Source organism: Melanotaenia boesemani, chromosome 20 (genome assembly GCF_017639745.1).
Source record: "Melanotaenia boesemani isolate fMelBoe1 chromosome 20, fMelBoe1.pri, whole genome shotgun sequence".
In the NCBI taxonomy this organism is placed as follows: Eukaryota; Metazoa; Chordata; class Actinopteri; order Atheriniformes; family Melanotaeniidae; genus Melanotaenia; species Melanotaenia boesemani.
Window position 1 is genome coordinate 11,417,615 of NC_055701.1, and position 12,956 is coordinate 11,430,570.

At 37.3% G+C, this 12,956-nt stretch overlaps 1 protein-coding gene across 1 annotated transcript in view; it reads right to left on the reverse strand.

Annotated features, from left to right (window-relative positions):
- The window catches only part of fsip1 (fibrous sheath interacting protein 1), a 29,345-nt gene that overhangs the window by 10,449 nt on the left and 5,940 nt on the right, over positions 1–12,956 (reverse strand). The gene's annotated exons all lie outside the window — the stretch shown is intronic.

The following is a 12,956-nucleotide window of genomic DNA, read 5'->3' on the forward strand; positions in this document are numbered from 1 at the left end:
CTGTTATTTTTAGACTAATTTATTGGTAATTTAATTGTTAATATATGTACTAACATCTTTCATTAAACATTTTTCCTATTTGTATTTATTTGACCTTTAATTAACGAGGCAGAACAGATTAAGAGCAAATTCTTGTTTACATTTGCGGCCTGGCATAAGGTGAGGCATTCTGAGGCAAAACAAAAGATCCCATATAAAAGTAAATGCATAAACTGTATTTTTAATGGAATTTTACGGTAATGTTACAGATAGTTTTTTCTCCTGTTTTTTCAGTATTTTTCTGGTAACCCAGCTGCCAGAACACTTTTTTTTTTTACAGTGTTGAGTAAAAGTGACAAAAGGTTTCTGCTGGAGGTTCTTCTCTTCATTGTCTCCCACAGTCCTGTAATTGCTCAGGACAAGGAATTAAATACAAAAGTATAACTGGATTAAAAGTGGATTATAGTGACTTGCACTGAATCGGGTTATAATGAATTGGATTTGACTTTAACAGTGCCTCTGATGAGTGTTATTGTGAGTTGGTGCTATGCAAAGTACATTTAATTGAATATAACCGAATACAGATGGGAACCAAATGGCCCTGTGTACAAAATCGGTATATATTTAAAAAACAAAATCAATATTTGGTTGTTTGTAATTTGTTCCTAAATTAGATTTAAAATGCTGGTAAAACAGATGGGACAGTAAGCACCAACTTCATAGTTTTCAGTAGTTACGGCTAACCAAGCAAGCATTGGCATTAGCCAATAATTTAGCCTTTATCTTTCTTTTCCTAAAAGGATCATTTTATGTTTGGAAAACTCAAAGAAGAGACAACTAAATGCAGCAGTTATTGCTTTAAAACTTGAATCAATGAACCAGCAAATGACATAGCTCTTTGTTAGGTCCATGTTTGAAGGTTTATGTTTAAGCAGTCTGCAAATACTGAGATCACAATGAAGGAATGTTTCTGCAGCTGAAGCAAGATGAACAGGAGGTGATAATTATGTTTTTTCCTCCCCACTCTGCTTAGCTGATATTCCTTTACGAGTTGTGATGAATAAAACCTCACGAATGACCTCAACTGGGGTTATATTTTAACCCACAAATAAAGAACATAAATACTCTTAGCAGAAGCTAAGTCTAAATATTGTTGGGTCTGAAAGGATGCTGCCACCGCAAGACTGTTTAGGATTGTCAGTTCAGCGCCATGTGGTTGAAACCTCCATCTGTCTTGGTTAGTCTGGATGGCAGGCTGGCGTGCATGTGATCTAATAATGTTGAAACTGATGGATATTTCAAAGAATGTTGACATCTCGATTGGAACTGGCATATGACAAAATAGTAGGTTACTGAAAGCAGCGGGAACCAGCAGACATTATCGAGCAAAACACAGCATTTCTAATTCTGTTATGACACATTTATGATAGGATGTAATCTTAGTTAAACCCAGGGTGGGAGGGGAGTTCAGAAAAATATGTAGAGAAGATAGAATGCTTCTGCTCTTGTTAATGAGGTAAGCAGACGTTTCAACTCAGATAATGTCAGGTCTTTTATTTGCACAAATGTTAGGTAACTGAATAGCACCAATATGATCTAAATTTACATTCAACCCTTGGCAAAAACAAAATCTTCAAAAACCTTTCTGTGTGTGGCCTCACCTTACAGTGGCTTCTGTCTCCCTACATGGAAATAATGACAGCTTCTATCTGAAGCCTCTTTCAAGTGGTCGTTACGAGACCCTTTTGGGTAAGACTCACTCATCCTTGACTACAAAAGCCAGGGCCACAACAAGATCAGACTTCTGTCATGCACCAAAGTGAGAAACACAGTTTTCCAACCAGGAAAAATAAAAATTAAAGTCTAGCTTTACCGCCGTTCTCGCACCACTAAATGCATGTTGCTAAAAAAGCCCAAATCTCTGGGAGAAACAGTTTATTTAATTTGGAAACGACAGCTGCCCTACTTTTTATAAACTATATGCTGCAAACTTCAAAAGTTTCTGCAAGGTTTAACAATGATAAAGCCTCCACTGACCAGTCTGAATGACTTCTGCTTTTTTTCCTTGTCTTAAATAACACTTAATAAATGTCTAATGAATGGAAACCTATGAGTCTCTTTTATAAAAGAAAAAAAATCCATAATCTGACCCTGGTTATAGCAAAAACATATATTTGTTTTCAGCTTTCAACCCCATTGTTATCTCCATTGGTCCTGGGCCTTCTTTCATAGTAACAACCTTGTAAGAGCTTCACTGCAGGAAATTGTAAGACTGCCAAGAGGCCATTCTCCATCAGACACAGAGGTAAAAAATGCATCTTGGTCTGGAGCTTTCAATACAAATACATGCTTTGTTACTTGGAAGCTTTAGTTATCTTCCACTAGACATTATAAAAACCTACACATCCACAACTCCTACAGCTAACTCAACAGCAAAGCATTGTTTAGTATTACTGCTGCTTTTGTTTCAATTCACCAATAGGAGGAGACTCCTACTGTCATGTCTTCCCACCTTATCTGTCAGCATATGTGATTGTTGAGATGCACCCATATGCAGATTTATGATACAATATGCAGAGTTAAAAATTGCTATTTATGTGTGGAAAAAATTGCAGAATTGTTTGAGGTCATTATAAATTTACCAGCCATCTAGAGTAAACTGTAACTGCACTGTATCAATGGCATGCACAGATAATCTGGACCTTAAATTTAAAATAGTTAGAAATCTTTTGATAAGACCCAAAAACCTTGCAAAGTTGTACATGTTAAGGTGACAGAGGTTCATTTCTGTTAAATGAAATACTTAATAGTCTGCAACTTATTATTTGCATTGCTTTGTCAATAATGTTCCAATATGTGACTAAACACTTAGATCCTCTTCCAAGACACTGGCTAGGACACACAGTCAAATAGTCTTTGTTCGTGAGCTCAACTGATGATTCACCTCTTGGAGAAGACAGAGGGAACAACAGTTCTTGATTTTAATAGACTCCAGCAACTGTTTTATTGCATTTCAGTGTTTGGGCTTCTTTTCCCAGAATGTGAGACAACTTCAGCTCAGAAAGAGGTTAGACTGAGTGACTTCCAAACAGAGCAGGGAGAGAAGCTATGCTCCTGCTTATCTGAACATCAGCAAAGTACGTCTAATTGACTCTCCATGCTGTAACTAGCAGACATGTTGGATCTCCAGTAAACACATCACCAATCTAGGTCACAAGATCATCTGGGGGCCACAGAGACCTGGACTGTGTTTTTGCTAAGTATGAAAAAAATGCCAAACATTAAAAAAAAAAGACGTCAACCTGTTAAGTATGAAATGAATGCCTTGGAATGTGACCGCACTTTGCTGTTATGAGCGGAGCCTGAACGTTGTTTTATTTTTGTGGAGTAAAAAATTCCAATGTTAGTGTCAATATATTGACCCCTATATCTTCTCAAAGCAGTTCCATTGCATTCTGAAGATGAAAATAATTGATGGAGGACAACTTACTGTGTCCAGACTTAACAAATGTCACCTAACAGAAACAGACAAGGTCAAGCGGAGGTCTGGAAGACAAATACAATTTCCTTAGAACCGCTCGCAAGACTTCTGGAAAGGCTAATCAAAAATATTTTTAGGGGTAATACTGAACAGATCCTTGAGTGGTGATTCACTGTTCTGCTCTGCAGCCGCACCAGCACAATTTAGGTCACAGTGGAAGAATCATCTAAACGAAACCTTTCCTGCATCCTCACCCCAAAATTATAAATCATAAGTTTGGAAAAGAAAATTCAAACAAGTTGAATGCATTTAGAAAACAAGACCAATGTACTGATGAAATTAAGATGACTGTTTGGCAGCAGTGAGCAAAGGCAAAGAATGACTGAACAAGAGAGGAGTAAAGAGGTCGGTGGCTTCTAAAACAAGATGGCAATCATAAACGAATCCTAAATTTCACATTTAAACCCAAATCCTCTGACTTAAATGTCCCTGAAAATCTGTGGGCAGACTTCATTGGAGAAATGCATATAAGGCAAGGCAAGGCAAATTTATTTGAATAGTACATTTCATGTCCAACACAATTCAAAGTGCTTTACATGTCCAGATCCCTAAAATTTGAAAGTCTTAGGGATCTGGACATTTTTTTAATTGTTCTTATCAAGTCTTAAAATAAGCTAAATACAACATCATATGAAAAAGAGAAGATTACTTATTACAATGTGTCATAGTCTGTTTAACAAAACTAAGCCAACATTACTCTCAAGAGAAAGTATATCAGATGCTGCTCATCAAAAGCACTTCATTTGTTGATTGTCTGGAAGTGGATGCCCCTCCATAAAAGCAGAGGTTTTGGCAATTTGCTGGTCTGAAACATTCAGGTGTGTACTGAAACAACCCCAAGGAGGAACCAAGTCAACAATTTTGTGAGATGGCTTTCAGTCTCAGAAGAAAATAAGGCCATTTCCATGCGAATTGGAGTCCATCATCATACAGCGAGAAAGGTTATTCACAAGTGGAAAACCTTCAAGACAGTTGACAGTCTTTCAGGGAGGGATGTCACCCCACGGTCACCGAAATGCCTTTTAAATGCTCAGAGTAAATGCAATAAAAATGAAGAGCTCCATCTTAGATTCTGCAGGCCTCAGTTCATTACAGTACACTTGTAAAAAAAAGACTGAACAAGCATGACTTGTTTGGAAGGGTTGCAAAGGGAAAGCGTCCTCTCTCCACAAAAGGACATGGTGACACAGCTCAGGTTTGTATAATCTGAACAAAAACATGACTTCTAGAGAAATGTCTTCAGGACAGGCAAGATCAAAGTGAAGATGTTTGGTCATACTGCATAGCACAAAGTTTGGTGAAAGCAAAATACATTATATCAACAAAATATAAACACCAATTATCAGTATACCAAAATAATCCAGAGCCAAATGGAGGACATCTGTGTAACAGCTACAGCTTGACCCAAACTGAGACATGCAAAAGGACAGTGACCCCAAGCACAGCAGCTGATCTATGGAAGAAAAAGAACAGCATCAAGGTGTTGCAACAAATTCCATCAACCTGACTGATAAGCTGGAACATGACTTTTCAGCAAGCTGTGGATACCCCAGTACTTGCTAACTTTATTAGGCTGAAGCACCATAAAGAAAACAGGGTCAAATTCCTCTACAATGATGTGAGACTCATACCATAATATAGAAAATAATTAATTGTTGCTAAAGTTGGTCTTACAAGATATTGATTCAATTGATGTACTTAGATTTTAACAAGTTGCCTCAACAATTTTGCTCAGTATGTGAAATAATGATACACTGTATATGTCATATGTTGTTATTCATTGGTTGTATTTATCTTTTTTTAATGCCCTGTTGGGGCCAAATAATTTTTTTTTTGTCATGTAATTTTACTTTATTTTTTATTGACCTGTTGATGTTTCAGTCGGGCTCTGATTATGAGCTGGTGTAAATGCACCACTGTATAATCTGTGATGTAAATCTGGCTGTAACATTACTGCAATGTAAATTCAGCTTGAAATCAGAATGAATGATATCATTAACAAATATCATTTATGCATGTTATGACTCAGTTTTATGGCTGGGAAGTTGTCTTTACTTTACAAAATAGCCTATTTGTCTTTGACATTACTTAGATCAGACAATCTCTGTTTAATTATACAATCTTATGTGGACAACTAAATGACAATTAAGTGTGAAATAGCTGCTGCAGTTGATGCATGAACCTGCTAATGTCCAACATAATGAAACAGAACTAATTATGTGGTTAGTTTTATGCCAAACATTACATTTTAATAAAGCCCAAACAAATCTTGACTTTCTAACACTCAGCAGAGTAACAAGACTGCATCTTAGTGGAATATATGACATCCCAGCAATAGTATTTGTTTGTTAGTGGAAGGGGCCATTGAAACTGATCTTCTGGTGCTTCTTCTTCACTCCAATGTGGGCAGCATGTGTGGGGTGTCTCGCCAAATACAACAGCTGGATCCCCTAATGCAGATCCTTCTCAGATACATATAATATGTAGCAGGAACACAAGACACGTGTTTATGTCAGTGTCCAGCGTCAGTGTACTCCTGGAGCCTACAGCAATATGTATACTTCAGCACTGCATCAGCAGCCCACTGGTGATGTTTTACATTACAAGATGGACAATTGGAGTTAGACAAAAAACAAATAAACTGTGATAATTTAATACGCTTGGCCAAAAACTCAAAACAAACTACACATGGACAGCTTCCTTTGTGGCAGCTAATCTAAGGCAGTGACAACAAAGAAATCAGAAATTTGAAACTACTTGAAACAAACTAATTAGTATAATGTGAGGTCTTTATGTTTTATAGGGGAGGAAGCTACATGTGACCATGTGATAGGACAAAAGGTCTGCTAGGTATTTTGTAAATGACATGCAAAAATCACAGAATGAAAACAACACTGGGTTTTTCCCTGGAAAAGACTTTTGTGATGTGGATCCACACCAGCATTTCAAACCATAGTTTTTTTTAGCATCCTGTAGCCACAAAATGGCTCACTGACCTTGACTCTGAGAGCCTTCATTGGTCACATTAAGTCACTGAGTGATTAAAAGCACAGACACAGAAAATGACATGTTTTTGATTTACTCTGAGTTGCAAGCTTGTTAGGCTAAAAAAATGCAGCCAAATCTAAAAGCTAGAACAAAAGCAACAGTAACTGGAAATACACTGTGATACTATACCATTTGACAGTGAAATCATATGGTATCCAACCAAATTCAGGACACACTAAAAGCAGGGAAAATTACAGAACTCTGACACTATGTCAACATTGCTGAATTGAGGCTTTGTTTTGGGACTATTTAGACAGTATGCACTTCATTATTTGTGACAAACACTTCAAAAACTGATTGGTTGTTCATTAGAAAATAACAGCAAAAGCAAAGGGACATGGGTGCTATGAAAAAAGAAAGCCAACTGAGTAGATGCTTAAACTAATTCAGGACAGCACACTCCTCTCTCTCTCTGTCTGAGTCTCTGCTTTTCTCTCTTTCTGCATCTATTCAAAAGTGAAGTAGAGTAGGAGCTCTGGCTGTGCCACGTGGACCCAGGCTACCTGCCAAGGCCTGTCCACATGCCTTGCCACAAGCACTACTTGTGAGCGAGCTATTCAGAAGCTTAATAGTCTCTTGACTTTGCTCTATTTTTTTTCTTTGTTTCTCAGTCAGACCTTTTGCCCAGCTGTGACCTGTCATCTGTTTTGAGTCAGATGTGCTGCAGCACAGCTGCATGCCTTATACTGTATATACTGCCTATCTACAGCTGACACTGGTAAGCCAAGACAACGCAAACAGAGGCATAAAACTCTTAACATGTCAATTCCTCCTCTATGAAGTTGCACCACAAATTAATTTACGGCAGCTCCACAAGAGACGATGATGGTTTTGTATATCCACCAATCTTAAAAATGTCTCAGATTTTAAATCTGTTTATATCTAAGCTGTCTTTTCCTCCTCCAAAAGTCATCTTTTTGCATCAGTATCTTGAATTCCTGTTAACTTGGGGACTGGTGTACATTCCTGAAGTATTAGAAGATTCACTTGCAGGTCATCTGGACTTTATACATGCTTTCTTTTTCAAAACTGAGGGTGGTCTGGAGCAATCACTGTTGCATAGATCAAACCTTCATAGTGTGCTCAACAATCAAAAAAACATGCTGAACGCGATACCATGTTACAATATCTACAACACCTGTGTGTTCTCAGATACGGACCCAAAGAGCATCAAATGTCTTTAAGTCTCTAACCTTTTTGAAGTTTTCACTTTGTAGAAGAAAAACTTGCAGCTGTAATTCCTCCAAACCACTAAATACTACACAGTGCATTGCTTTTACAGTTAAGAGACACTCATATGATCATCTCCACCCAGCATAAAAAAATCAATTCCAGTCTTTGCCAAAGAATGACACAAATAAAGAGAAATGCAAGTGAAGAGCTTAAATGTAGATCAAAATTTATCAGAAGCATGTGGTTGGAGCATCCTTTTGCACATCTTTTGCCGTAGTTGCAAATGTAGAGAATTGTAGGGCTGTTAGAATTGCTAGTGCAGTCCTTAAAATACTAGCATACTTTGTTATTGTATAGTTGTTACTTTTTAAAAATATATATATATGAATCAATTTTACCACGATGTGGAACTTTTCTTGAATGGATATTAGTTTCATCCATGCAAGAAACTGTAAAGAACAGTTGTCTTTTAAACAACACAGAATATCAAGGTTTGTTTATTGTTAACAGATAACAATGCACATTAATGATTTATCAAGGACTGTGATAATGAGAAGAATAGTCCAAAGTCAGATCCTAACCAAGACAAGGGAAAAAACTGCCCAAAACACTTAACATGACTGGGACTGTGGATAACACTAGTGGGAGAGGCATTTATAAGAGGACAATAAACTGGGTCTTAAAGGAATTACAGGGTGGGGAAGGGTGTGGTGCAGACTCTTTTTAAACCATGTGAAAAACAGCATACATGACAACTCCAGCAGCTCAAATCTCACCATGCCACTGTCCAGCCATCTGACAAATATATAGTCATGTGAAAGAAACAGTAAACCCTCTTTCATTTTTGAAGGGTTTTACTTTTCAGGACATGATAAAGAATAACAATAAAAGGTATTAAAATTAAGTAAATACATGTAACATATTACACGTAAGAAAACTAAACCATGTATTGCGTTGATAAACAATGCACTGGATTAACTGACCATATGCAAGTTTGAGCATCTCTATAAAAGCAGAATCTTCTGCAGCTTTCTGGAGTTAAGTATTCAGGTGTAGCCACATAGTGACAAGGAGGAAAGACATCAGCAATGATCTATAAGAAACAATTGCAGTTGCCCATTAATCTGAGAGAGGTTACTGTGACAATTTGGAGTCATTCTAGATTGAGAAGGATTATTCACAAGTTAAAAACATTCAAAACAGCTGTCAACCTTGCCAGAAGTAGACATCCTAGCAAGCTCACCTCAAGGTCAGTCCATGCAATGCTCAGTAAAACATGTAAAAATAAATAAATAAGCAACAGCTACAGCTCAGACTAACCGGTGAAGATTATGATCATAATGCATTTAAGGTAAATGCAGCAGATCAGCACAAACACCTCATACCAGCTGTCAAGCACTGTGATGGAGGGGTAATGATAGGGGCTTATTTTGTAGCCAAGGGACCTGGACACCATGCTGTCACTGAATTGATTATGAACTTTTCTACATACAAAAACATTCTACTGTTGAATCTGAGACCATCCGTCTAACAGCTACAGATTCATAAATGCTCTTGCAACAGGACAATAATCCAAAGCACAGCAGTGCATCCACAACAAAACTGAAAAAGTAAAAAAATTAGGATGTTGTAATCACCAACTCAAGGACCAAAACTTGATTGAAATGTTGTGGTTAGACTTTAAGACCTGTGCATGAATTGATGTCTGCAAACATCACTGAACTTAATGTTGGAAGAGCGAGCCCAAAAATTCCTCCACAATGACGAGACTGACTGATAACATCATACAGAAAACAAGCTACTGAATCAGAAATTTTTCACACGCTGCTTTTGCATTTCAGTTCAGTTTTTGTTAAATAAAACATGTTACATGCCAGGAGTTGTTAATGTATTTACTTCATTTAAAGATCTAGAAAGAACTAGATTACATGCTAATACGGGAAACCTTAGAACTGAAAGGATGTGTGGTTTTCTTTTCGCACATGACTGTATATTCAAGGATGATATAAAATATATTTTATACTAACACACACTGAACTGAAATGATTCCAAAGTATGAGAGAGTTGGCTACCAATGTGATAAATGCTGATGCTAAATTATCCCAAGCTTCAGCTTTTGATGAGGTTAAAAACAGTCAACTTATTTATCTGTCTTCAATTAGCATAGTTTTAAGATTTCAGCAGGAACAAGAACATTGTATTCTAGAGGAGATAGTTTATTCCCTCTTTTATGTATCCCCGCTGTCATCCATTTAACAGAAACATGGTTTGGTTAGAAAAAAAAAATCAATTTTGGCAATTAAAGTTAAAGAAAGTCATCACTTGATGTCACTGTCATAAAGAGGTGTGCTTGGTCTGCAACAATGTTCAGGTTGGGGGTATACATTAAAATATCACCCCCATAAATCAAAGGAACAAAGGTTTCCTAGTAGAGCATTGCCAGGACTCTAATGCCTTTTCCAGATAGTTCACCGTGCTAGCCACAGATCAGATATACATCTTTTCCACAGGTATAGGGTGCACATGCAACTGTCAACACGATGCAAAAGAAAGCATGATGCATCACACAAGGCCACTTTCATCCATTGCTGCATGGTGCAGGCCTGAAACTCAGGTGCCCACTGTAAGCACATTGGAAAGAGGCAGAGCTTATGTCAGGATTTTCCTAATGGTGTGACACAAAGGGTCCCAGGAAGCAGTAAAGTGTTGTTAAAATGGTTTAGAAAACCCTGAGCATTATTTTCAGATTTTTGAGCAGTTTATGAACCTGATATCATTTGAATGAAGGCATCTGGATTCTGCGGGGCTTTATTTCAGGAGTCAATACTTGCAAACTGATAGGGCAACTTAACCTGATCACAGTGTGGTGTGCTGTGCATTCTGGCACTGCCCTAGAGCTAGCATTAATGCTACCATTAATGTTTTGAGTATTGTGTTCTTAAGAAACTCTTCAGTGGAGTTAGACCACATGTCTTTTTTTAAATACTTCTAGTAGGTACTTGTCGGTAATTTGTGGCAAGACAATCACTGTTATTCACATGTCAGTATAGTTTTAACATTGGTGTTAACTTTGTACTAAAATGTATAAGAGGTCAACTTATCTCATGACTTTCTTTAATAAATTTTAATACAGTGTTCAAAGTGAAGGCTAAATTTCTGGTTACTAGGGTGTTATTCCCATCACACTTTCCCATAGCTTTAATTACATGGCTTGACCGGGTAAGATAAATTTGCAAACAATCCGCTGACCACATCATGTTGGTCACAAGGGCGTTTTCAGCATTAAGCTCTGCTCCCTCACTTGACATTTGCTGACATTAAAATCATGGGTATTCATCAGCAACCACACAGTGAGGCTAAGTGACCTCATAGTCTCAACCAAAACATACATCTAAGCAATGCACAACAAAACACAGCTGGAGTTACTATGTAAATACAGAAGTAGCTAAAGCCCTGCTGATTACAAGAGGGATCTAGCACAATAAAACTGTGACAGTGACTGAAAACCATAACGCCATTCATTATTTTATATTGCAGCCACACTTGCAAAAAAATAAAATAAAAAAGCCACATTTAAAAGAACAACATATGTATTTCTGATCTGTGAAACACACTCCAACATGTACACGCCCATGTCACCAACACCAGCGAACTTGGATGACAGAAACCTCTCTGCAGGCTTCAAGCTGTGGGTGGTACAGGCATTACCACACAGTGGTACAGTAGGAGGGGTATACTGTACATGAATATCTCATGCCAACAGATGTTTTTAATGACAGAAAGGCGTATTTCTGCAATGGAGAGAAGAATGAAGGATGCAAAAACAGCAACGCTGTAAGAAGCACAAAATCTACTGTGGAAAAAAAATTATATTTCAAGTTGTTCTGATTCCATTCAATCCAGATCATCAACAGAGGCCCTACAGCTAGCTTTTTCCGATCATCCAAAATCCTTATATAAAAAAAAAGAGAGAGTGAGCTTGAGGCAAAGAAAAACAAAGTTTTTTTCCCATCAATACTTTCATGACTCACTGATTGGCTCAGTGATAAGTGATCCTATTCTTCCACAAATACTGATCCTGTTGTTTTAGGTGTCATGACCTGAATTTCTGGATAAGATTTCTTTTAAGTTCTCTGCAACTTTCACAGAAGGCAGGTGAAGAAATATGAGAAACAAATAGCTGATCTTGATTCATTGATATCTGTTTTCTCTCAAAAGATGTAAGAATAAAATTCACATGATTGTTTCTGTCCAGCACAAAAATAGATTTCTGCATTTAATTGGCTGTGGACATTTCTCTGGTGTCAAAAATTTAAAAATGAAAGGAAAATCAAAATTTTCCTTTCTGAAATTGGCCATCTTCGACTTCCACCAGGTCTGTAATTACACACTCATGGGGGTTGTCTCTCTTCTGTGGCCTCATCCCAACTGGTTCCAAGCCTCACAGACTCCATCCACCCATGCAAGTTCAAACAACAGATTCCTGTAGTCAGAAGCTGCAAGTGAAGTGAATGGAAAAATATTGGTGACAGCTTAAAAAAAAAGACAACTCCAAGCTTTAAAGATGCAGATTTGAATCTTGGAAGGTCTTGTATAAGGGAGTTTGCACTGGGGAGGGTTGAATTGCTTCCTCTTTCATGTAAAATATGACATATCGTCGATCTGAGACGTCAAGAAAACAAGAGACATGGGGAAACAGGGAAATCTAGGTCATGATTTAATGTCAGAAGGGAAAAACCATTTTGGTGGTTTTAAAACAGAAATGTGCTCTCCTTTTTGTGTTTATTAGCGCCTGGAATAAGCAGGCAAACAAGTAGGATTCTGAACTGCTCTCCAAATGGTTCCAGTTAGGAATTCAAACTACGACCAAGAAGAAGGAGTAACTGCAAAACAAAAGCATATTTCCTTTTATGACCTCCTTAAGAATTTACAGCTACTGACCTGAAATGAATGACTGGATCTGAAAGAGATTTACTGAGCAGTCAGTTTATCTTTAATCAACACCACAACAGGTGGCATCCTTTCATTTCAGCTAAAATGTAAACATTCAAAAATAGGTTTTCTTTTTTGTTTGTTTTAGAAGTTTTAAAATGAATCATCTGCAACTACTTAAAAATGAAAAGTTCTCTGCATTCGCTGTGTCAGTGCAAAAAAAAGCAAACAATGGGTGGATGATGAGCAATTCTACCTTTCCAAAAAACCTTTAAACTATTAA